At 44.0% G+C, this 26,832-nt stretch overlaps 1 long non-coding RNA gene and 1 other non-coding gene across 3 annotated transcripts; both read left to right on the top strand.

The window, feature by feature from the left end:
* Positions 1-1,149: 1,149 nt before the first annotated feature.
* Positions 1,150-1,256, top strand: LOC114005366 (U6 spliceosomal RNA). Its single transcript, XR_003547226.1, has one exon. It is a non-coding gene; the product is annotated as a U6 spliceosomal RNA (small nuclear RNA).
* Positions 1,257-7,961: 6,705 nt separating this feature from the next.
* On the top strand, positions 7,962-24,801 carry LOC114005365 (uncharacterized). Of its 2 annotated transcripts, none has more exons than XR_003547225.1 (4): positions 7,962-8,327; positions 9,267-9,395; positions 10,436-10,525; positions 24,782-24,801. It is a non-coding gene; the product is annotated as an uncharacterized LOC114005365 (long non-coding RNA). The 2 variants fall into 2 exon arrangements; XR_003547224.1 differs by lacking the exon at positions 24,782-24,801 and adding an exon at positions 12,701-13,006.
* The last annotated feature ends 2,031 nt before the right edge of the window (positions 24,802-26,832 follow it).

Raw genomic sequence — 26,832 nt, forward strand, 5'->3', positions numbered from 1 at the left:
GATAATCCTCTGGTAGGCCTGTTAGACAAAGTCTGTAAAAAAAAAAAAAAAAAAAGGTAATCTCTTTTCTCTATTTCAGAATTTTTTTCTTAACTTTTTTTTTCTTTTAATAATAGTTTAGGTAGACTGGCCTTCATGTATTTATCAATTAATTTTTCTTGCATAGAAATTTTTTTTATGTTTTTAATTTATTTATTTTAATTTGGCCAAACACACACACACACACACACAGAGACAGAGAGACAGAGAGAAAAAGTGAGAAAACAAACCACAAGGTCCAGGACTAGAACCATGGTCAGCCATATGGGAGAGTCCAGCACCTTAACCACCATACCATGTATAGATCCCCCTTAACATATTTTTGGTCACCTAAAAGTCTTCTTTCTTTCTTCAATCCTTCTTTACTTTTTTGTTGTTGTTGTTGTTTTAAATAATTATTTACTTAATTTTATTTATTATTATTACTATTTTGAATTTATTATAGGGCAAATGTACTCACCAGAGAGAGAGAGAGAGAGGGAAAGTGAGAAAGCAAGCTTCCATGTCCAGGGCTTGAACTATGATCAGCTATGTGGGAATCCACCATCTTAACTGCCATGCCACCTGATGGCCCCTCTTGTTTTATTTTTTTAGAGAGATTTTTGTTATTGGGCAAGTGTGCTCAGTGGAGAGACAGGGAGATGGAAAGCGAGAAATCACACCCCAGTATGAAAGGTCATGCCACAATCCCTTCTTCTCCATTTTCCTATTGGGATTTTGGGCACACATGCACACTCCCTGATATGACTTCAAGCCTCCAGGTCTGGGACTCAAACCACAGTCAGTCATGTGGGAGTCCAGCAATATAAGGATTACGTTATCTGCTGGTTCCTATTTTTTTTCTTTTTTTTTTTGGAGAGGTTTTTGTTATAGGGCACTTGCACTCGCCAGAAAGAGAGAGACAGATAGAAAGCAGAAATCACCCCCCAGGGGGGATGGCCACATCACAATCCCTTCTCTTTCTCTCTCGGGATCTTAGGCATGCATGCACACGCGTGTGGTGTGAGTTTAAACCACAGAACTCGAACGTGTCAGCTACATGGGAGTTCAGTGACGTAGCCATTATGCTAACTACTGGTCCCTATTTTCCTCTTTAAAAAAAAATAATTAGTGCTCGCTTTGGCAGCACATATACTAAAATTGGAATGATACAGAGAAGATAAGCATGGCCCCTGCGCAAGGATGACACGCAAATTTTTGAAGTGTTCCATATATATATTTTTTCACTATAGGGCGCGTGCGCTCGCCAGACAGACAGAGAGAGACATAGAGACAGAAAGCGAGAAATCACCCCCCAGGGGGGATGACCATGCCGCAATCCCTTCTCCTCTATTCTCCTCTCGGGATCTTGGGCACGCACGCGCATGCCCCCAGCGTGAGTTTAAGCTGCTGCATCCGGGACTCAAACCGCGGTCGACTACATGGGAGTCAAGCGACATAGCCATTACGCTAACTGCTGGTCCCCTCAGTGCAAGTTTTAAGCTGCCAGGTCTGGGACTGGAACCACGGGATGGTCGACTACATGGGAGTCCAGCGATGTAATCATTATGCTAGCTGCTGGTCTCCATTTTTTATTTTAAAGAATTATTTTTATTTAACTTTATTTATTTACTTACTTATTTTAATTTGACCAGAGAGGGACAGAGCGAGAGAGCGAGAGAGAGAGAGAAGTGAGAAAGTGAGCTGCCAGTCTGGGACTCAAACTGCAGTTCACCATGTGGGAGTCCAGTGCCCTTAACCACCTGCCAACCCTGGTCCCTGTTTTGTTTTATCTTGAAAAGGGAACCAGCAGTTAGCGTAATGGCTATGTCGCTGGACTCCCACGTAGTCAACCGCAGTTCACGTCCCGGACCCGGTGGATTAAAACTCACGCCGGGTGCATGTGTGTGCATGCCCAAGATCCAGAGAGGAGAATGGAGAAGGGAATGCAGCGTGACCACCCCCCCGGGGGGTGATTCCTCTCTTTCTGTCTCTATGTCTCTGTCTGTCTGGCGAGCACACGCACCCTATAGCAAAAACTTCTCAAAAAAAAAAAAAAAAAAAAGAAAAGTTATTGGTCTACACCAAAACTTTTTTTTCTCTTTTTCCCATTTATTTGTTTATTTCTTCCATGAGTGAGAAAGAGAGAAAAAGACAGATGACTGCTGGGTCTTGCTGCTGTGACCCACCTCCAGACTCAGTCAGAGCGGGATCATGGCCAGCCACGTGTCTGGTATCTCAAGGAGTTCTCTGGATGTAAATCCGGAACCTTACCATGTGAGTCAGCTTCAAAGAGTATTGCATTTTACTGCTGTGCCACCATCTGCCCTCAGAAATCTTTTTTTACTAAGTGCTTATTCAAGATAAATAAAAATGTTTGAAAGTGGCATATTTTTTACTCATTCAATATGAAAACAACTTTACTGTATCCCTTGGAAACAGTGTATATTCTCACAACTTTGATAACCTGCCATCGAGGAGACATTGGGAAACTGGGTCCTCTTTTAACAGCTGAGCCTATTTAAGAACTTTCTAAACTTCATCTTGAGTTGAGATATCTAGTCTCAGTTTATCCTGCTCAGGTCACTTAAATTGGCTTGGGCATTGATTTAAAGAATTTACTGGCACAACTCCATAGGGAATGTGACAGAGTAAGCTATTAGGGACAAGTGGGAAAATGTGGAGTTGGGGCCTTTTATCTGGAGAGGTTTTTGCTATAGGGTGCGTGCACTTGCTGGAAAGACAGAGAGACAGAAAGCGAGAAATCACCCTCCAGGGGGGATGACCACGCCGCAATCCCTTCTCCCGGCATGAGTTTAAGCCACTGGGTCCCATGAGTTTAAGCCACTGGGTCCCGGGACTCAGACTGCAGTCAGCTACATGAGAGTTCAACAACATAGCCATTGCGCTAACTGCTGGTCCTGGGACCTTTTAATTTCAGTTAGACCTAGACTCAAAGTTCAAGACCATTCAAGTGAGAGCCTTAAGATAGTAGGAGAGAGACCAGCAGATGGCATACTTACCTTGCTAGACTCCCACATAGTTGACTGCAGTTCGAGGCCGGGACCCAGCGTCTTAAAACTCACGCTGAGCTCATGTGCGTGCGTGCCCAAGATCCCGAGAAGAGAATAGAGAAGGGATTGCGATGTGCCCATCCCCCCGGGAGGTGATTTCTTGTGTTCTGTTTCTCTGGCAAACACATGAGTCCTATGGCAAAAATCTTTCAAAAACTGAAAAAAAAAAAAAAAAAGATAGTAGGGGAAAAATTCACTTCACTTCTGAAACTCCTAATTCTCATGGGTTTAGAGAATTTAAAAGGACAACATTTTCTTTCTAAATAACGGAAGATGGGCAATAAAATGTGATAGCAGGGCCAGCAGGTGGTGCAGTGGTGAAGGTGTTGGCTCCCACATGGCCGATTCTACGGGTCAAGTCCTGGACCTGTTAGCTTGAGAAATATGCTCGATGCGTGTGTATCTAAAATCCTGAGAGAAGAATGGAGGAGAGAGGATTGCAGCATGGCCATCTCCTTTGTGTGTGTGTGTTTTGGGGGGGGGATTTCTCACTTTTTCTCTCTCTCTTCAGTGAGCGCATGTGCACTATGACAAAAATATCTGGAAAAATAAATCATAGCAACCCATCCTCTGCCTCTAGGTCATTACCAGTCCAAGTAGCTTTTGCGTGAGTGGCATAGTCTACTGGATAAATATTTCTTTCCTTCTAAATTGTACATGTGCCTTCTGGAAATAACATTTTCATCCATAAGAGTAGATAATGGGGCTGGCAGGTGGTGTGGTGGTTAAAGGCACTAAATTCTCACATGGCCTACCATGGTTCAAGTCTCAGACCTAGCAGTTTGTTTTTTCATTTTTCCTCTTGCTATCTCTCTCTGGTCAAATTAAATAATAATAATAATGTAATTCTTTTTTTATTTATTTAATTTTATTTATTATTTTTATTTATCTTTTAATTTGACCAGAGAGAGAAAGTGAGCTGCCAGGTCCAGGACTCGAACCCCAGTTGGCCATATGGGAGTCCAGAACCATGCCACCTGCTGGCTCCAATAAAGTAATTCTTAAAAAAACAGTAGTTAATGGTGGGGATTTCAGATACTTATATCAGGTCAGTAGTACTGATATTACTGAGTGGTATAGTAAGTGTCCTAACTATCCTTATTGTAAGAGACCAGAAATATGCCACCCTAAAATATGACTGTAGGAGACCAGAATATGCCACCCCAAAATATGCCTATTTTGCATAAGAATTATTTTGAGCTGATTATTTTGAGAAACAGCCGACACAGGAAAGCTCTTAAAACAGAATAGAAGTTACCATTTTGTGAGGGAAATTTACATTATAAAGAAAAAAATCTGTGAGTCTGCTCCATAGCCTAGTGGTTAAGGGAGCTGGATTCCACATGGCCTTCTGTGGTTCAAATCCTGGCCGTAGAGGTTTGAAAAGCACGCCAGGCATGTGTGCATGCATGCCCAAAAAAGCCCTGGCAGGGTGAAGAGATGGAGGACAAGGGATTGTGATGAGTCCACGGCTCATTGAGGGGTGCTTTCTCTCTCGCCCTCTATCTTATGAGTAGATACACTCTCTGGCAAAAAAAGAAAAAGAAAGAAAGAAAACGAAAATATCCATTTGTAATGATGTCTTCCTTTTTTTCTCCGTATCATAGAGAGGAGAAGGATGACTAAACCATAAGAAACTCTTATCAGTGGAAAAGGCACCAGCTTAAATCAGAGAGGCAGAAAGTGAGAAATCACCCCCCCGGGGGGATGGCCACACCGCAATCCCTTCTCCTCCATTCTCCTCTCGGGGATCTTTGGGCACGCACACACACGTGCCCGATGTGAGTTTAAGCCACCAGGTCCGGGACTCGAACCGTGGTCAACTACGTGGGAGTCCAGCGACATAGCCATTATGCTAACTGCTGGTCCCAGAATGATGGTAATTTAGTTTGAATTCTTAGCCTTAAAGATTTACTAATATCTTGGGGCCAGCAGGTGGTTTGGTGGTTAAGGTATTGGACTCCCACATGGCTGACCATGGTTCAAGTCACAGATCTCTCTCTCTTTCTGTCTCTCTGGTTAAATAAAAAATAGTAATAACAAATGGAATTAAATAAATAAATAATTTTAAAAATATTTACTCATATCTCTGGGTCTCTTCCATGTATACACTGAGTTGTATACCAACTCTGATTTTCTCTTGTTAATCTGTCTTTTATTGGGGCAGGCTTGTGACATGGAGGTTAAGGCGGCTGGGTCCTACATCGCCCACTGCACAATTCAAGTTCTGGCCCCACGTACATGTGTGTATGCCCAAAGTCCTGAAATGGAAAAGAGATTACAGCCTGACCATTCCCCATTGGGAGGGGGGTGTGCTTTCTCATTTTCTCTCTGTCTCTCTCCAGTGAGCACTCGTATACTTTGGCAAAATTTTAAATTAATAAATAAATCTAGGACCAGCAGGTGGGTGTAGAGGTTAAGGCAGCTGGATCCCACATGGCTGATTGCACAGTTCAAGTCTCAGACCTGTGGTTTAGAAAGCAAGCCAGGGGGCCCAGTAGGTGGCGTGGTGGTTAAGGGTGCTAGACTCCCACATGGCAAACTTGTTCCCGTCCCAGGCCTGGCGGTTTGCTTTCTTGCTTTCCCTCTCTCTGTCTCCATTCAAATTTAAATAAATCAATGAAGTTAAATAAAATAATTCTTAAAAAAAGAATTATATTTTTAAAATTTAAAAAATATAAAACAAATCCTGAACTTCTCTCTCATCCCAGCAATGAGTTAGGCAAGAACCATGGCAGCTTTCTCCTTGTGGTGGCTGCACATGGGTCCCTGGCTGCCTCTCTCAGCTTATGGAAGAAGAATCAACATCAGATTCTGCAGTATAGGAATGACCTTAGACAATATCAATTGGGCGGGAACCAGCAGTTAGCGTAATGGCTATGTCGCTGGATTCCCACGTAGTCGACTGCGGTTCACGTCCTGGACCCGGGGGATTAGAAATCACAACAGGTGCGTGCCCAAGATCCCAAGAGGAGAATGGAGGAGAAGGGATTGCGGCGTGACCCCCTGGGGGGTGATTTCTCGCTTTCTGTCTCTATGTATCTCTCTGTCTGTGGTGAGCTCACGCGCCCTATAGCAAAATTAAAAAAAAAAAAACCTCTCAAAAAAAAATATCAATTTGGCAGCGGTGGATCAAATAATCTGAGTAGATCATGCAGGTGGATGGAGCAAAGCACATCTATGCAGGGCAGATGATTGTCCTGAGTTGGACAATCGTCTGCCCAGTCATTCAGAAAATGTGGGACCAAGAAAAGGACCATTTGGAAAGGTTCAGTGAATTGATGGTTGCATTCAAGGTCCGGCCAACAATTCTGATGCCCTTTTGGAATGTGGTAGGATTTGCACTGGGAGCAGGAACTGCCTTTTTGGAGAAGGAATACTCCATGGCTTGCACTGTGGCAGTGGAAGGGTCCATAGCTCACCACTACAACAACCAGATGAGGACGCTGATGGAGGAATATGAGGAGCTTCTTCAGGTGATAAATTCCAGGATTGGAGCTGGGATGTAGCATGATTGTTAAGGGCACTAGACTCACACATGGCTGACCAAGGTTCAAGTCCTAGACCTGGCGGCTTGCTTTCTCACTTTTTCTCTCTTTGACTCTCTCTTGGTCTGTCCCTCTCCAGGCAGATTAAAAGTAAATAAATAAAGTTAATAAAGTAATTCTTTAAAAAATAAAGAAATTCCAGGATAAAGAGCTTATCACCTTTGGGAGGGATGTAATTTTTCATCTCCCTGTCATAACAAGCTTTATCACTTTTTGCCATATCTTTAAACTTCGACTTTTCCTTTGCAGACATGGTCTTCCATCTCTCTGAACATTTCTTGGAGAATTCGGCAAAATTGACCAAAGAGTCTGGGTGTTTCTTTTTGTGCTCTTCCTGGCAGTTCTACACGAAGAAGCCATACGAGGACATTTTGCCCCTCAGCTTGTTGGGGTCTCCTTTGCCCATGGTGACAGATGGCGTCTACCTGATGTGAGCTCTCCTCAGAGTCCTGCAGAGTGGCTGGATCTGACAGAGAAGCTTCCTCCCCAGGGCTCTGGCATGAACACGAGTTAAGTATACTATTAAAAATATTGGATCATTGGGGAACCAGCAGTTAGCATAATGGCTGTGTCGCTGGACTCCCACGTAGTCGACCACGGTTTGCATCCCGGACCTGGTGGCTTAAAACTCACGCCGGGCGTGTGTGTGTGTGTGTGTGTGTGTGTGTGTGTCCAAGATCCCGAGAGGAGAATAGAGGAGAAGGGATTGTGGCGTGACCATCCCCCCTGGGGGGTGATTTCTTGCTTTTTGTCTCTCTGTCTCTGTCTGTCTGGCAAGCGCACGCACCCTATAGCAAAAACCTCTCAAAAAAAAAAAAATAATAATAATAATAATAAAAAATTGGATCATTGAAAAAGTCATTTCTATATTTTTCTATGCAAAAACGCATAATGACTTTTTAAAAGAATTATTTTATTGAACTATTATTGAATTATTTTATTGAATTATTTTATTATCCATTTATTTATTTTAATTTGACCAGAGAGGGACAGAATGAGAGAGAGAGAGGGAAAGTGAGAAAGCAAGCCACCAAGTCTGGGACCCGAACCATGGTTGGCCATATGGGAGTGCAGTGCTCCTAACCACCACGCCACCGGCTGGCCCTCTATAATGAATTTTCTGACAACCTAAAAATAACCCAGGTCCGGGAGTGGCATGACAGTTAAGATTCTGGATTCTACATAGCTGACTGTGCAATTTTTCAGACCCATCAGCTTTAAAAACATGATAGGCATGTTTGTACGTGTGCCCGAAAACCCAGGAGGAGAATGGAGGATTGTGCCATGATCATCCTCCATGGGTGTGCATTCTTACTTTTCCTCTCTATCTCCAGCAAGCACACATGCCTTATAGCAAAATAACATTAATAATAATAATATCCCAGCTCTAGGTCTCAGCTCTGGCACCACTGGGCCCTGCCAGGTTCTTAGACCGTAGCCACCACTGAGAACAGCTTTATCACCATCAGTCCAGTAGTGGTCAGCACAGCATGGTGGGAAAGATCATCAGCTACTCTGAACAAAAAGATTCTTTCTTGTGACTGTGAAGTTCACATCTCTGAGGACAACTTGAAGCAGCACTAACTACCCTGAAAGACTGTCCATTTTTCCTGGAGCTGGTCAAGTATGTGAACTCAGGATTGGTTGTGGCCCTGTTCTTAGAGCAACTGAACATGGTGTAGACAGGGTGAGTATGCTTGGGAAGGCCAGTATAACAGAATCTAAGCCAGGCATCATTTGGCAAAAATCTCGTTCATGGCAATGATTCAATAAAGAGTGATGCAATAGAAATGAACCTATGATTTAAACTGGAAGAATTGGTTGACTCCAAGTCTCTCGTCTCTGAATGAGAGTCCTTGGAGACAGGTCTTTATTTCACCAACTTAGACACAACAGGATCATTCTCTTCTAAAGTATATTTACCAATAACCTTTAGAAACCAGCAAGGGGAATCTTACTGTACTTCTTCCTACTTTTATTTTTATTTATTTTTTTCAGAGAGAGATTTTTACTAGGATTTGTGTGCTCACTGGAAAGACAAAGACAGACAGAAAGTGAGAAATCACCCTCCAGGGGGGATGGACATGCTGCAATCCCTTCTCCTCCAATGTCCTCACAGGATCTTGGGCACACATGCACATGTGCTCGGCATGTTTTAAGCTGCTGGGTACAGGCCTCGAACTGCAGTTGATTATATGGGAGTCCAGCGACGTAAGCATTACGCCATTTGCTGGTCCCTATTTTTTCTTACTTTTAAAAATGTCCCAAATAGGGAACCAGCAGTTAGTGTAATGGCTATGTCGCTGGACTCCCATGTAGTCGACTGCGGTTCACATCCCGGACCCGGTAGCTTAAAACTCACGCCGGGCGCATGTGTGTGCATGCCCAAGATCCTGAGAGGAGAATAGAGGAGAAGAGAATGCGGTGTGACCATCCCCCTTGGGGGGTGACTTCTCGCTTTCTGTCTCTATGTCTCTCTCTGTCTGTCTGGTGAGCACACGCGCCCTATAGCGAAAACCTATCCAAAAAAAAGTCTCAACCAGAAAATTTTAAATGACATGTGACTGGCATTGATTATATTTCTAGTAGATGGTGCTGATCTCTCTCATTTGCTGCCTTCCCACAGCTCCCAAGACATGGCAACTCCCTTGGCTGTGATTCCTCCCACCTGTCTGACGGGAGTTTGCTTTTGCACTGCAGCTTCTCTGGCTCATGCTCATTCATGGGTTGGATGCCTCTTGTCTTCAAGTAACAGGTACTCCACTCATCTTCATTTGTGCTACATGCAGTTGTACAATTGACAACCCAGGGTTGCAGTGAAAGACGGGGATTGGGAGGTGGGATTTATTCCCAGCATTGGCACTGATTTGTTAGTGGACCAAATCAAGTTCCTTAACCACCAGAGTCTCACCTTCCCCATTTAAAAAAAAAAAAAAAAAGTTGTCAAAGTGTGTATGTGCTCACCAGAGACAGAGAGAAACAGAAAGCACCCGCCAATGGGGTGTGCTCACAAGACAATCCCTTATCCTCCACCTCCTCATCCTGTAGGGATTTGGGGCACATGTCTGGTTTGGTTTTCAAGTACCTGGCGTCAGGACTCAAACACTTGGTCAGCCATAGTGGGATCTGGCTCTATCAACCACTAGGCCACAGGACCAGTCCCTTCCCCATTTCTTAAATAACACAGCCTGGGAACCAGCAGTTAGCATAACGGCTATGTCGCTGGACTCCCACGGAGTTGACCGCGGTTCGTGTCCTGGACCCGGTGGCTTAAAACTCACACCGGGCGCGTGTGCGTGCGTGCCCAAGATCCCGAGAGGAGAATGGAGGAGAAGGGATTGTGGCGTGACCATCGCCCCTGGGGGGTGATTTCTCGCTTTCTGTCTCTATGTCTCTCTTTGTCTCTATGTCTCTCTTTGTCTGTCTGGCGAGCGCACGCACCCTATAGCAAAAACCTCTCCAAAAAACAAACAAACAAAATAATAATAATAACACAGCCTGAGTAAAATCAGCTTGAAGGTCCCTTCCAGCTGTATAGGTTCTCTCCTGCTAGTGGACATAGGAGATAAAAAAATTTTGTAAATTACTATTATTACTTGTCTTCCCATTTAGAAGAGCAACCACAGCAAGTATACCAGACCTGACTGACCCTGGGCCAGAATTTTAACTTTTAGCCTTGCTGCGTTTCTTCCTGGCAAAATAGGTCCTGTCACAATGTTTTTGTCCAAATTGTTCCCCCTCCCGCCTCAACATTTATTCATCCCACTTACACTGACTACCTAATATGTACCATAGGCCCCGATACCAAGATGAAAACACTATGGTCTTCTTGAGCACTGAGCCCTAAGGGAAGACAGACCCATCCATAGACAACCTTAACGCAAGGTGAGCCATTTGTTCAGAGAGCTGTGCTTGGATAATGGGGCTGGTTGTCTGGAAAGGTTTCCTGGGGGAGGGCCACCTGTTCTGTGTTTTGTGGGGTAGATGGGAGCCAGCCAACTGAAGAGAAGTGGGAGAGGGAAGGCATTTCAGGCAATGGGAACAGCTTGAGCAAAGACACAGAAGCAGGGCACAGCTTGATGTGGGCCAGAATTATAAATCCTTGAGCGTTATTGAAGCTTAAAATTCAGTGGTGGGAGAGGAAGCTGGAGAGATGGGCCTGAGGTTCTACTTCAGGACAATGCTCAGAATTCCTGAGGGCCTCCAGATCCACTGCCTGGCTCATTTTCCATTCTTTCTCCCTTCGTTCTTCCTGGTTCAGTGAAGGTGTTGAATTCTTGTTTGCAGCCTCTTTTGGACTCGAGCTCCTGTTCTCTTGCCCAGTTGTACTCCCACTCTTTCAAGTCATCAGTTGTGATTCACCTGTAGGTTCCTGAACGATAAAAGCTTCCCCAGTGAGTCAGGAAACTAGCTCTGATTGTCTGGGAATTGTCCTCTGCTTTAAGAATTAAGGCAAAGAGCATCCATTCTGTTCATGGCTCCATCCATCGTTGTTTTCCTCTAGACCTGCAAGTTATTCCAGCAAAACCCAGCTTCTCTGTAGTGAAATGTTCAAAATGATTAGTATTTTTTTCAGAAATTACTTTTCTTGGGACCAGCAGTCAGTAGTGTAATGGCTATGTCGCTGGACTCCCACGTGGTCGACCGCGGTTTGAGTCCCGGACCTGGTGGCTTAAACTCATGCTGGGTGCGTGTGCGTGCGTGCTCAAGATCCCGAGAGGAGAATGGAGGAGAAGGGATTGTGGCCTGGCCATCCCCCGTGGGGGGGTGATTTCTCGCTTTTTATCTCTCTGTCTCTCTGTCTCTCTGCCTTTCTGGCAAGCACACATGCCCTATAGCGAAAACCTCTCCAAAAAAAAAAAAAGAAATTACTTTTCTTTTCTTTATTTATTTCTTTTGTTTGTTTGTTTGTTTGTTTTTGTTTCTACTATAGGGTACATGTATTTACTTAATGGGGAAGGGTGAGTGAAAAATCACCCCGGGGGGGATGAGCATGCCACAATCCCTTCTCTCCTCCATTCTCCCCTCGGATTTTGGCCTGGCATGATTTTCAAGCTGCTGGGTCCAGGACGTAAATCACATAGTCGGCCATGTGGTATCCGGTCACCTTAACCTCTGTACCACCTGCTGACTGGGAATTGCCGTTTAAAAGATATGTGCTGGGCCAAGCAGTGGCGCAGCAGTAATGCAACTGCACCCACAGGGAAAAGGCCCTGGATTCATAGTCCAGGGAGAACCATGCCCTATGGGAGGTGCTTTCTTCTTCTTTTGTCAAACTTTGTTTATTTGTCTATTTTAAATTTAACCAGAGAGGGACAGAGAGAGAGAAAGAGAAAGTGAGAAAGCAAGCTGCCAGGTCCGGGACTCGAACCGTCGTCAGCCATGTGGGAGTCCAGTGCCCTTAACCACCACCTGCTGTCCCCTGGAGGTGCTTTCTTCTGAGCACGCCAGGAACATGAATATACATGAGCATGATCCAGTCAGTGGAGACTGAGGTGGCTCTTGTCATGAATCCCTTGCTGGGGGTGCCCTCCCTGTCTTTTTATATCTCTCTCTCTCAAAAAAAAAAAAAAAAAAAAAAAGGGTAAAGTTATTTTTTACCAAAAATGATGTGCTTTTGAAAAGTTGGTTAGAGCAGGCCTGCCTGGTGGTTAAGGTGGAGGGATGCCACATGGCCATGTTTTGAGTCCTGGATCGTGTAGCTTGAAAAGTACACCAGGCATGCGTGTGTGCGTGCCCAGAATCCTGAAAGAAAGAAGTGGTGGAGAAGGGATTGTGGCATGACCATGCTACATGGGAGGTGCCTTCTCACTTTCTCTCTCCCTCTCTGCTTCTCTGTCTCGCTCCAGTGAGTACATGTGTCCTCTGGCAAATTAAAAAAAAAAAAAGTTGATCATTGTGCAAATGTTTTTGACTGCCTTTTGTGGCCAATTTTCCCTCCTTGAAGGATCCATATATAATTTAGGTAAAAATACAAAGGAAATTATGATTCCATACTAATAACTGTAGTTTTAGCAATATTCCTACTTTCATAGCTCCCCTCCCTCAACCTCTGTGCAGCATCTTCTTGGAGTACAGAGCAAAGCCGATGGATTCCAGCAGGATACTCACAGGATTTTGGCAGGCAACCGTCTCAGTTCTGAGATATGCCCAACCACCTGAAAAAGTAGAGCTGTGGACAGATTTGTGGATGTTGAAAGTGTACAGGTGAGGGGGGGGGATTAATAGCATAATCACCTGGACATTATTAGGCAATGATTATTCCATTTTCTGTGGCAAGCCACCTCCCTTCCATGTTTTCTCCAATGCAAGAGCCTGTTGGCTACTGCCAAGGCCTCACTGTGTCCAGAAACTGCAGTATCATCAAGCCCCATAGAAACAGAACAGTGGTGGGGCCGGCAGGTGGTGTGGTGGTTAAGAGCACTGGACTCCCACATGCCTGGCTGTGGTTAGAGTACCAGACCAGCAGCTTGCTTTCTCACTCTCCCTCTCACTCTGTCCCTCTCTGGTCAAATTTAAAAAATGAATAAATAAAATAAAGTTCAATAGAATAATTATTTTTTAAAAAGAAACAGACAGTGGTTTTCTCCACTTTGGTGATTTTCAATGACCATCCCAGGGAAAGACACAACAACCGCTCTCAGTGCCAATAGGTTTATCTGATTTCTCTTGTTTTATTATCATTATTATTGTCTTTGCAGGAGGGGAAGGAAAGAGGCCTGCTGTAGACTGAACTGTGTTCCCCTAAATTTGTAAAATGAGCCCTAACCTACAATGTAACTATATTTGGAAATAAGGCCTAGGTTAGGGTAGTTAAGATTAATTAGGTCGGGGAACCAGCAGTTAGTGTAATGGCTATGTCGCTGGACTCCCATGTAGTTGACCGCAGTTCGCATCTTGGACCTGGTGGCTTAAAACTCATGCCGGATGCGTGTACATGCGTGCCCAAGATCCCTAGAGGAGAATGGAGGAGAAGGGATTGCAGCATGGTTATCCCCCCGGGGGGTGATTTCTCACTTTCTATCTCTCTCTCTCTCTATCTTTCTGGAGAGCGCACGTACCCTATGGCAAAAACCTCTCCAAGAAAAAAAAAAAAAACATTAATTAGGTTGGGGCCAGCAGTGTTGTGGTTGAGGTGCTGTACTCCCTCATGACTGTATGGTTCAAGTCCTAGACCTGGCAGCTTGCTTTCTTGCTTTCCCTTTCTCTCTCTCTCTCTCTGGTAAAATGAATAATAATAATAATAACAAATGGAAATAAATAAATATTTTAAAAGATTAATGAGGTCATAAGGGTATGACTTTATTTGATAGGACTAATGTCCTTAAAGGAAGAGGAAGAGACTGTACAACTCTCTGTCTCTCTCTTGTGTGAGAACACAGCAAGAAAGTAGCCATCTGCAAGCTAGGAAGAGAGCCCTTACCAGTAACCTTCATCTTGGACTGCTTAGCTTCCAACACTGAGAAAATATTTCTGTTTTATATTTTATGATATTTTGTTATAGCAGACCAAGTAGATTAACACACAGCCATTTTCAATTCATGTATTCATTCCCTATTTTTTTTAAGAGAGCTTTTTGGCTATAAGGTGCATGCGCTTGCCAGAGAGACAGAAAGACAGGAAGTGAGAAATCATCCCCCAGGGGATCGTCATACCCCAATCCCTTCTCCTCCATTCTCCTCTCAGGATTTTGAGCACACGCACACATGCGCCCAGTGTGAGTTTAAGCTGCCAAGTCCAGGACTGGAATTGTGGTCAGCTATGTGGGAGTCTAGCAATATAACCATTACGATGTCTTGTAGTCCCAATCTCCTTTTTTGGAGCATCTTCCATGAGGCTGTGTGATGGTAAATTTTATGTGTCAACTTGATTGGGCTAAAGGAAGCCCAGATAGCTGTTAAAACACTATCTGATGGAGCCAGCAGGTGGCATGGTGGTTGAGGCGTTGGACTTCTCACATGGCCAACTGCGGTTTGAATCCTGGACCTGCTGGCTTTCTCTTTCTCGTCTTTCTCTGGAAAACTTATGTAAAAAAAAAATAAGAATAAGAAGAAATTAATAAAATAAATAATTCTAGAAAAAAGACAACAACATTATCTGATGTGTCTGTGAGAGTGTATCTGGAAAATATTAACATCTGAGTAAAGAAAATCTGCTGTCACCAATGAGGGTGGGTATCATCCAATTCACAGAGGACCGGAACAGAACAAAAAGGTAAGAGAAAGGAGACATAACTCTTCTAGAGCTGGAACTCCATTGTCTCCTGCCTTTGGAAGTCAGAGCCCCAGTTCCTGGGACTTATACTAGGGTACCCCAACTCCAGTTTTCAGGCTTGGAACCAGCAGTTGGAGTAATGGCTATGTCGCTGGACTCCCACGTGGTTGACCGCTGTTTGCGTCCCAGACCCGGTGGCTTAGAACTCACACCGAGTGCGTGTGCGTGCGTGCCCAAGATCGCCAGAGGAGAATGGAGGAGAAGGGATTGCGGCGTGGCCATCCCCCCTGGGGGGTGATTTCTCGCTTTCTGTCTCTATGTCTCTCTCTGGCTGGCTGGCGAGCGCACGTGCCCTATAGTGAAAAACCTCTCAAAAAAAAAAAAAAAAAAAAAGGCCTTCAGTCTTGAACTGAATTATATCAGCTACTCTGGTTCTATAGCTCACAGACAAAATGCTGGGGGACTTACATGCCTCCACGATCACGGGAGCCAGTTCCCATGATGAATCTCCTCTTACATGTATTTATGTAGCCTGTTGGCTCTATTTCTCTGGAAAATCCTAATGCAGGTAGGGTAAGATCCAGTCTTGCAGTCACCAGATCTGGGTTGAGTCCTGATTCCATCACTCACCAGCTGAGTGACTGTCACCAGTTTACCTAGCCTAAGTTCTAGTCCTTAGCTATAAAATGGGGTAAATAAGAGTATTTTCTTCTTCCTAGAACTCTGATAAAGATTAAATAAGATATTGCCTATAAGTTGTTAGGACAAAGACCTAATACAGGTGATAATTTTGAGAGGCAGGGTGATACAAAAAATTAAGAATGAGGACTTTGGAGCCAGATTGCCTAAGCTTGAACCTTCGCTCTGTCACTTACTGCGCGAACTTGGAAAATTAGTTACCTTCTCTAGGCCTCAGTTTTCTCATCTGCAAAACACTGAATTTACTTCATAGTGCTGTAGCATTTCAAAATAAATGAAAAGCTGGGGACAGCGGCACACACCTATAGTCCTAGCTTCTTAGGAGACTGAGACAGGAGGACTGAAACAGAGAGAGATCCTGTCCAAAACAACAACAACAAAACAAATGAGCATATGAAAAGCATTTCAAATAAGACCTGGCATTCAGGGCATTTTGTAAAGTTTTCATATTTTTGCCATAGGGTGTGCGTTCGCCAGAGAAAGAGAGAAGAAAGTGCGAATCACCCCCCAAAGGAAATGGCCATGTCACAGTCTCTTCTCTTCCATTCTCCTTCTGTGATTTTGGGCACACAGGTACATGTGCCCGGCATGATTTTCAAGCCACCAGGTCTGGGACTTGAACTGTGGTTGGTGGGAGCCTAGTGCCTTAGCCACTGTACCACCTGCTGGTCTTGTTTTATAAAGTTCAAACTGTTCCCTTGAGGCCAGCAGGTTAAGGTGCTGGACTCCCACATGGGCCAACCATGGTTCGAGTCCTGAACCTGGTGACTTGCTTTCTCATTCTTCCTTTCTCTCTCTCTGGTCAAACTGAAAAATAAAAATAAATAAATAAAGTTTAATAATTCTTTTTTTTTTTTTTTTTTTATTAAAAAAGGTTTTAACTATCCCCATCATCTTGTGTTTAGGGGAGAACGAGAAAGCTGATAGCAGTGGCAGGATGATACAAAGTTTCTGGTTGAGGTCAGTGGAATGGACAAAGCCTCCTACTGGGAATCAGGATACCTAAACAGATATTCCCACCTGCTACCCAGTGTGTGACTTGGGCAGTCCCTTCATCACCCAGAGTCTCATTTCTCCTTCCCTCATATGGAGGCTGGATGAGAGGGTCTCAGGTGTGGGGCCCTCATTAGGCATTGTTGGAGACTGAAGCAGGAGCAGAGACTAAAATGACAAAGCAAAATTTTAAGGTGACATTTTGGAGCACCCTGAGGAAATACTGCTGTCCTGTTGATAGCTGCCCACTCATGTTGTTTGGGGAAAGTTGGATGCACAGGTAAGGGACCTAGTTTCTGTGCTGGATTGGGAGAGATAAGTCCCCTCCACCCCCCCCACCCCCCCAATCTGCACACTCCCAAACTCCTTGCCAGAGTGTAGCAGAGTGGCACAACTTTTTCCCTTGCTTTAGAAACCCAGGTTACTGCAGAAAGTGTAAAATATTCATGCTGACAAAGGCCTAGGAAGCTTCAGTGAATGTTTCCCAGGGGTTTAGCTGTGCTCGGGACTTGAATTCAGGAGGAAAATGAACTGCCACCTCCTTCTGGAAAACTATGCAGGGAGAAGCAGGACACAGCCCTCAAGAGGATATGACACAGCAGTAGTTCCCTAAAGGGGGAGTTTTGGAAAAAGCTGACTCAGGGCCATGGGATAGGGCTGTGGTCCCTATTGGAGGGGTCTCCTGAGACCAAATTTCCATGCGGACCTGCACAATCCAGGAGAGAAGTGGGTTGTGAACTGCCTCTGGAAAGGTTACCCTACCTGCGAACCAGAGGAAGGCAAAGATTAAGGGCTGGGAGAACCGTATTGTGTTGGTGATCCCCCTGGGGGGAAGTCTGAGGCCAGGCCCTTGTAGGAGGACCCTGTGGAACTGGGATTCAGCCTGTTACTTTTACAACACACCAAGGACAGGGTTAAATAGTAGAGATACAACCAAGAATAAAATGCAGCCCGTTTTCTCTAGTTAGGTCGAAAGCACAGACCCAAACAGACAACTGAAATATAACTTGGCCCAATGGTGAAAGACCGTGTTCTGCTCCAAGATAGCTGTGGTCATCCATACAAAAGAATGCCAAGCAACTGTTGCAAAGAGGAGGCATTGCAGTGCAGCCATGGTAGCACACACTGTATGCTGCTGCTTAGCAGGCTGAAGCCACATGGGAGGCTTGGGTTTGACTCCTGACCCACCCCGAAGAGCTAGGCATGGTGGCATGTGTCCATAGTCCAGATATTCTGAAGAGTTAGGCGTAAGGATCCCGAGTTCAAGGATGGCCTGGGAAACATAGAGATACCCTATCTGAAAGAGCCACATGCGGTGGCATGTACCTGTGGTCTCTGCTCCTTGGGAAGCTGAGACTGGACAGAAGTCTGACTGCTTTTTTGAGCATCTCTGCACTAAATGTCACTCTAGTGTCGAGATCACTTGTCTTACGTGTCTCAGTTCCCTTCAAGAATTTACCACCCTTGAAGAGGGCCCAAAATGCTTGAGTAGTCAGCTCTTATTTTGCATTTACTGGATGGGCCTGTGTCCTGCAGAGAGGAAAGGGGGAGTTTCAGAAGGGGAGTGTGTGTGTGTGTGTGTGTGTGTGTGTGTGTGTGTATGTGTGTGTGTGAGAGAGAGAGAGAGAGAGAGAGAGTTTATGGCATTCAGGAAGCATGACTTAAATAGAGGTTCGACTCATTTTTACCAGCTGCCCAAGTAGATACAGCCAGTGCTCAGGCCTGTGGAAGGAGGACAGGACTCAGGTTTGTCTTTCAGGTTGCTTTAATCGCACAAGGTACGAGGGGGCCTACACATCATGATGGCGCAGAGCGTCCTATGCTGGTCCGGCAACGGGGAATGCAGTCCACAAGGGTGCGGGGAAGGCCAAGTGCCAGCACACTAGGTGTCTACGAGGCACAGTCGGCGAGCCGGAGAGGAGCTCCATGAAGATCTTAGAGAATGATGGTGGCGACTGTCACGAGATGACTGAGGGCTAATGAAGAGGAAAAGTCCACCTGGTGATCCTAGGGTACTGAGATTGGGACTGGTGGCCGATAGTGGAGTGTCAAAATGGGCGGAGCAGAGGGCTGTCTGGGAGAGGAGAGGTCAGTGTGCCAAATGGCAGAGCCTCCGGCAGCAAGTGAGGTCTCAGATATAGTGAGACGGGCTCTGGCCTAAGTGGAGGACAGAGCTGATGAGCTGGGCTTAGGCTCTCTTTTTATGTCAGATTTTGACAGGCTCATGGTGACTTGACAAAACATCAAAGTATTTTGATAACATTTTACATGTAAGCCTATGGGATTTTGGTCAAAACAAATTGGGATTTGTTTACATATTTTTGCCAGTCATAAGGCGGGTGAAGCACAGGCCATGTTTACATCCATTACACTATTGGTCAGCATATGGCTAGTCTGCTATTAGCGATAAGCACTAGGGTGTTGGCTGAATGCTGAATTTCCTGAACATATACTAATGCCAGTCTGAATGTACTACAAAATGGAGTCAGGTATGCTCTCAGTGAGCAACATTACAATCAAACATTTTCTTCACAGCAAACTACTAACTTAGCCATTAAATGATATGTCAAGTGTAACAATTCTTCACAGCAAGTAAAACAACATATTAGGTATAACTGCCTATTATTAATTGTTGTGCTTGGGATTCCCTACAGGGCCGCCACTAGTCCTAAAATGAGGAAATCTCCTCCCCTCCCCCAGTCACTCCCAGTATGCCTCCCAGTTGCCCGGGGTGCCTACCTGGCAGGGAGGAGCAAGTGCCCTTTATCCTCAGAGCTGAGCAGCTCAGTCTCTCATTTGCCCATGAACAGTTCGGTTTCTCCAGTGCAAACACATAGCAGCCAATTGAAGCAACTTGACGAAGGCAAAGGAGGAAGACCCCTTAGAATGCTCCTTTTATTTTTTCTTTCCTTTTTTTTTTTTTTTAATAATTAATGCACTTTCATACTTTTGGTTTCCTAACTACTCACTGTGGACAGAAGTCTGACCACTTTTTCCTATTTTTCCAGAGTCCTTTACAGAGGACCTAGGGGGAGGCATGCCCACAAACATTAACAGACCATTTTCTTCATTAACAGGATTCTTCCTACATCCTGGCCCTGGCATAGTATATTTGAGATGTATATTTCAACCATTACAGTATATTCTTTTGCTTATTTCTTCCCAAGACATAGAACTTCCCTTTGATTGAGATGTAGATTAAGCATTTCTTTTATGAATCTCTTTCCAGGACACAGATCTTTCCTTCCAATCACCAACCTAAAAATTGTGGAGCACACCTATATTTTATACGCTCCCGCCTCCACATGTCCCTTCTTTTTGGGCCAGACCAATGGAAATCTCTTCACTGATTTTGTCTGTCACTCTCAAAATCAAATAAAAGGAACCCCTGTACCTGATCACCTCAAGAAAGGCATGCATGCCTCCTTTCTGGGCCTAGGTCACTCATATTCTGCTTGGGAATAAACCACATTAATTAGTAATTTTTAATTTTTTTTATAGTTGGTTATTTTACATTGACAAGATGGAGGGTTGAAAAACAGAAAGACCCTGTCTAAAATTGCCATATACATTCACACATGCACATATACACACAACCCATGGAAAATAAACATCAATACATAAATAAAACAACGAGGCATTGCTTCATATATTCACCTGAAAAGATGTATAGGGAATATGAAGTAGAAAAACAATGTAGGGACCAGCAGTTAGCATAATAGCTGTGTTGCTGGACTCCCACGTAGTAGACCGCGGTTCGCGTCCCAGACCTGGTGGCTTAAACTCACGCTGGGCGCATGTGCGTGCGTGCCCAAGATCCCGAGAGGAGAATGGAGGAGAAGGGATTGCGGAGTTACCATCTCCCCAGGGGGTGATTTCTTGCTTTCTGTCTCTCCGTCTCTCTCTGGCGGCGCCCGCGCCCCCTATTACAAAAACCTCTCAAAAAAAAAAAAAAAAGAAAAAAAAAAGGCAAAAGTTGGTCCCTAGCCTAGTGGTTAAGGAACCCAGATCCCACATGGCCAGCTGGTTCCAATTCTGACCCTGGCAGATTGAAAAACATGCCACGTCCTTTCGCAGGAGTGCCTCAAACCCCAACAGGATGGAGGGATGGAGGAGAAAGGATTGTGGCATGACCACATACCTTTAGGAGATGTTTTTCACTCTTTCTGTCTCTCTGTCACTCTGGAGAGCACATGTCCCCTCTGGCAATTGAAAAAAATTAAAAACAGGAGACCAGAAGGTGGTGTGGTGGTTAAGACTTGCACATGGCAGATCACTGAGTCCCAGACCTCATGGCCTGAAAATCATGCCAGGTGTGTGTGCATGCATGCCCTAAATCCTGAGAGGTGAATGGAGGAGAAGGGATTGTGGCATGGCCATCCACCCTGGTGAATGATATTTCACTCACCCTCTCTTTGTGTCTTTCTGGTGAGTACATGCACTCTTCAGCAAAACCCCCCAAAAAAACAATAATTGGACCAGCAGATAACAAAATAGTTATTGTCGCTGGATTCCCACATAGTCAACTGTAGTTTGAGTTCTGGACTCGGTGGCTTAAAACATCACACGCATGTTGAGTGCATGCCCAAAATCCCAAGAGGAGAATGGAGGAGAAGGGACTGCGGCACAGCCATCCCCCTGGGAAGTGATTTTTCACTTTCTGTCTCTCTATCTCTGTCTGTCTCTCTGGCAAGTGCACGCACCTTATAGCAAAAATCTCTCTGAAAAAAATAATAAATGGGGACCAGCAGTTAGCGTAATGGCTGTCACTGGACTCCCATGTAGTCGACCGCAGTTAGAGTCCTGGACCCAGTGGCTTAAACTCACATACAAGCACGCACTTGTGTGTGTGTGCCCAAGATCCCAAGAGGAGAATGGAGGAGAAGGGATTGTGGAGTGCCCCCCTCCCCCGGGATGATGTCTCACTTTCTGTCTCTCTGTCTTTCTGGTGAGTGCACGCACCCTAGAGCAAAAACCTCTCCAAAATAATAATAATAATATAATAATAATAATAAATAAAAACAAAATGAGGATGTGTATAGTGTGTGTGTGTGTGTGTGTGTGTGTGTGGGCGCGCATGCACTTGCTTGCTTATGCATAGTATACTTCTTGGGAAAATACAGAAGAATACAGAAGAATATTTTTATTTTTTTAATTTAACTTTATCCATTTATTTATTTTAATTTAGACAGAGAGTGATAGAGTGAGAGAGAGTGATAAAGTAAGCAGCCAGGTCCAGGACTTGAACCGTGGTCAGCCATGTGGGAGTCCAGAGCCCCTAACCTGCCGACCCCCAGAAGAATATTTAAATGATTATCTCTGGAAAGGCTTTGGGCTGACAGAAAGAGAACTATTAGTGCTTACTTATATTTTCTGTATTGCTTTAAATGTTTTAAACATAAACATATATTACTTTAATATTTTTTTTTCCTTAGAGGTTTTTGCCATAGAGTGTGTGCGCTTGCCAGAAAGACAGAGAGAGACAGAGAGACAGAAAGTGAGAAATCACCCCCCAGGGGAATGGCCACGCCGCAATCCCTTCTCCTCCATTCTCCTCTCGGGATCTTGGGCACGCACGCACCCAGTGTGAGTTTAAGGCACCGGGTCCAGGACTAGATCTGCGGTTGAGTATATGGGAGTCCAGTGACTTAGTCATTATGCCATCTGCTGGTCCCAACTTTAATAATTTTTAAATTGTTTAAAATATTAAAATAATATGAGAAGTGCAATTGCAGAAATACACAGCAAGTACATTTTTGGGATACATAAGTAGGAGGTAGGGGAAGTGGGAGGCTACAGAATTTTTCTTTGAAACTGAAGAGGTTAGGTAAAAGCTGAAGGCAAGGACATTTTCTCTCTCTCTTTCTTTCCTTCTCTCTCTAGTTTGCTATAGGATCCATGTGCTCACCAGAGAGAGACAGGAAGAGAGGAAAAGTGAGAAAAACACCTTTTGGGGAGACAGCCATCCTACAATCCCTTCTCCATTCTCCTCTCAGGATTTTGGGCATGGACACACACATGCCTGGCATGAGTCTTAAGCCACAAGGTCCATGACTGAACCACAGTCGACTACATGAGAGTCCAGAGACGCAACCCTATGCCATCTGCTGGTTCTCTGACTGGCTTTTATTTAAAGAATTATTATTTTTTCTATTTATCATTATCATTTTTTAAATTTGGTACAGGGTGCACATGCTCTAACGAGACAACAAAGAGAGGGAGAATGAAAGTGAGGAAACAAGCCGCCAAGTCCAAGCTTGAACCCCAGTAGGTAATTTTGGAGTCCAGCGCCTTAACCATCCTGCCATCTGTCGGCCCAAAGCTGACTGACTTTAAAGCCTCTACATGGCCCACAAATCTCTGCAGAAATGCACTGCAACCCCTCATCTGGCCACATAGACACACAAATCCTCACCGGTGGCCCAACCTCTGCTTCTTTTCTGTCTGCAGGCAGAAGATCTGATACATAGAGAATTCCCCCTACTGTCTTTGTGACCCTGCACTGCTGTCATTTCTTTTTTCTTTATCTTCCTAATTATTTTTATTGTAATTATATAATTTGCATAAAATCATTGTACACAGCAGGGCCAGCAGGTGGCTTGGTGGGTGAGGAACAGACCCCCACATGGTCAACCATGCCAAGACCTGGTGACTTGCTTTATCATTTTGCTTTCTCAGTAGTCCCCAGAAAAAAAAAAAACTTTTAAAAAATGGGGACCAGCAGGTGGTATAATGGTTACGTCACTGATGGTTCAAGTCCTGAACCTGGTGGCTTAAAACTCATACTAGGCACTTGTGCGTGTATGCCCAAGATCCTGAGAGGAGAATGGAGGAAGAGGGACTGCAGCATGGCATCTCCCTGGGGAATGATTTCTTGCTTTCTGTCTCTCTAGTGAGTGTATGCATCCTTTAACAAAAATCTCTCTCTAAAAACAAAACAGAACAAACAAAACTTTAAAAAAATAAATTAAATAAAATCTACTCTTCTGGTTATTTTGAAAATTCTACTTACTTACATGTGCTCTCTTCTTTTTCAGTTTCTGGTGTCCACCATTACACTTTCTAAGTCTACACTTCTTTTTTAATTATTTTATTTCACTTTATTTATTTTAATTTGACCAGAAAGGGACAGACCAAGAGCAAGAGAGAAAGAGAGGGAAAGCAAGAATGCAAGCTGCCAGGTCCGAGACTTGGACCGCAGTTTGCCACATGGGAATCTAATGCTCTTAACCACCACACCACCTACCAACCCCTACTTCTACACTTTTAAAGTTTATTTATTCCATGAGTGAGAGAGAGGGGGAGAGAGATACAGCACCCCTGACAGCCTCAGCCAGCCTGGATCATGGGCACACATGTCCTCAGTGTGCTCAGAGAGGTCTCTGGCCTCAGATGGCAACCCTACCATATGGATGTGCCTTACAAAATGTTACTTTGTGTGTGTGTGTGTGTTTATTTAATTTTAAAATGTATTATTATTATTATTATTTTGCTATAGGGCATGTATGCTCACCAGAAAGAGAGTGAGAGAGGAAAAGTGAGAAAGCAAGCCTCCAGGTCTGGGACTTGAACCACAGTCATATGGGAGTCCAGTACCTTAACCACCACACCATCTGCTACTGTCTGGCCTCTGCAATTGGATCTTTTAGCGTCTGTTAATGAGTAAGGACATTTGCTTTTCAGCATCTGGTTTATTTCACTTAGCATATTCCTCCAGGTTTGACCATTTTGCTTCAAATGACAAAAATTTATGGCTAAATACCTACTTTGTTGTGTATATATCTCCAAGTTTGCCATTAGGTTCTTTATTTAAAATGCCTATCTCGGGACCAGCAGTTGGTGTAATGGCTATGGCTATGTCGCTGGACTCCAGTGTAGTCGATCACAGTTTGAGTCCTGGACCCGGTGGCTTAAACTCAAACCAGGCATGTGTGCGTGCATGCCCAAGATCCTGAGAGGAGAATGGAGGAGAAGGGATTGTGGCATGGGGGGTGATTTCCTACTTTCTGTCTCTCTCTGTCTTTCTGGTGAGTGCATGCGCCCTGTAGAAATAAACCTCTCAAAAAAAGATGCCTATCTCGGGGCTGTGGTGGTTAAGGCAGTGGACTCTCACAGGGCCAACTGTGATTCAAATCCCAGACCTGGTGACTTACTTTCCCACCTTTGCTCTCTTTCTCTGGTCAAATTTAAGAAATAATAAATAAAATAATTCTTTTTTTTTTTTTTTTTTTTAAGATGTCTACCTTGGAGCCCACAGGTGGCATGGTGGTTGGAGGTGCTGGAGCAGTTCAAGTCCCAGACCTGGTGGCTTGCTTTCTCACTTTCTCTCTTACTCTATTCCTCTCTGGTCACAATAAAATAAATAAGTAAGTTGATAAATAAACTTAAATAAAATATTTTTTAAAAAAATAGATGTCTATTTCATGGGCTGTTCCCTGGTCTAATGGTTAAGGAAGCCAGATCTCACATGGCCAACCACATGGTTGTAGTCCTGGCTTGAAAACCCCACCGGGTACTTGTGCATTTGTGCCCCAAATCCCAACAGAATGGAGGAAAGGAGAAGAAGGGATTATTGTGTTACTTCTCCTTACTGGGGATGAGGTGGGAGGAATGTTTTCTCTCTTCGTAGAGAAGAGTTGAATTAGTACTCTGGGCCTTTCTATTGATATTTGACCATCTTGTCTCCCAATCCGAACTCTTATTAAACAGGGTCTCACTATGTTGTCCAGTCCAGTTCAAGAGCATGGTATGCTTACATATGCATGCAACTTCTCTACGAGGCTGTTCATTCTGACATTTGTAACAGTAACCCTAGGAAGAATATTGCTAGGAGGCAGTCAAATAAATTATAGTACTTACACACAATAAAATACTGCATTCATACAAGAATAGGGAACTTCTTTTGGTACTGATATGAACTGATCTTAAATATGTATTGTTTAAATGAAAATGAATATAAGGCACAGACCAGAGGTTAGGGATTATAAAAATAAAAATATGCTGCTCACTTTGGCAACACATGTACTGAAAACACACACATAACTTAGGAACTGGAAACTAGTCACTCCTAGGGTGTAGGGACCAAGCATAGAGATGAGAGGAAGACGGACATTATTGTATCTCCTTTTACCTTTACAATATTCCATTATTTATTGTCAAAGTTTTGGGAGAATAAGAAAGAGAGGGAGGAACCAGCAGAGGGCATGATGGTTAAGACGCTGAAGTCTCACATGACCAACCGTGGCTCAAGTCCTGGACCTAGTGACTTGAAAATCATAACAAATAGAGGCCAGCAGGTGGTGTGGTGGTTAAGGGTGCTGGGCACCCATATGGCCCACCGCAGTTTGAGTCCCAGACCTGACAGCTTGCTTTCTCACTTTCCCTCTCTCATTCTGTCCCTCTCTAGTCCAAATTAAAATAAATAAATAAAATTAAGTAAAATTAAGTAAAATAATTATTTAAAAAAAGAAAATCATACAAATAAATAAATAAATGTTAAGAAAGAAAAGAAAAGAAAGAGAGGGAAAAAACTTTACTTGTTACTGATGGGGTTGGGGGATTATAACCTAAAAAATGAAGTTCTAATGGTAGAATTTAGGACTTGAACCTCTCTATCCTTCAAGACCAGTCCTGCATTTTTTTTTTTAAGAATTAATTAATTAATTAATTAAACTTTTACCAGAAAGAGACACAGAGCAGAAAAGTGAGAAAGCAAGCCACTGGGCCCAGGAATTGAACTGTAGTCAGCCATGTGGGAGTCCAGAACCTTAACCACCACACCACCTGCCAGCCCCTTGATTTAAAAAAAAAAAAAAAAAATTTTGTTTGTGTATGTGTATGTGGGTGGGTTTTTTTTAAGACAGAATCTTACAACATTGTGATTTTCCTGCCTCAGTCTCCCAAGTAGCTGGGACTACAAACAGGCATCACCACAACTGGCTTTTTTACTTGCACAATTTTATCCAAGCTTGGTTAAGTTTCCAAGCTCAAAGAAAAGAGACAGCAAATTGTAAGTCAGGGAAGAGGTTGAGGCAGAAGTCTTCTTTAGCTTCACAAAGTAATAGATGACAGCCTGTTGAGAAGAAGAAAGAAACATTCACTAAAAAATAATAACTCCTGGGACCAGCAGTTAGCATAATGGCTATGTCTCTGAACTCCCATGTTAGCTGACCGCAGTTCGAGTCCCAGACCCAGGAGCTTAAAGTCACGCCGGGCGCGTGTGCTTGCATACCCAAGATCCCGAGAGGAGAATGGAGAAGGGATTGTGGCATAGCCGTCCCCCCAGG

This window comes from Tupaia chinensis, unplaced genomic scaffold, assembly GCF_000334495.1.
Source record: "Tupaia chinensis unplaced genomic scaffold, TupChi_1.0 Scaffold143673_1, whole genome shotgun sequence".
Taxonomy (NCBI): Eukaryota; Metazoa; Chordata; class Mammalia; order Scandentia; family Tupaiidae; genus Tupaia; species Tupaia belangeri.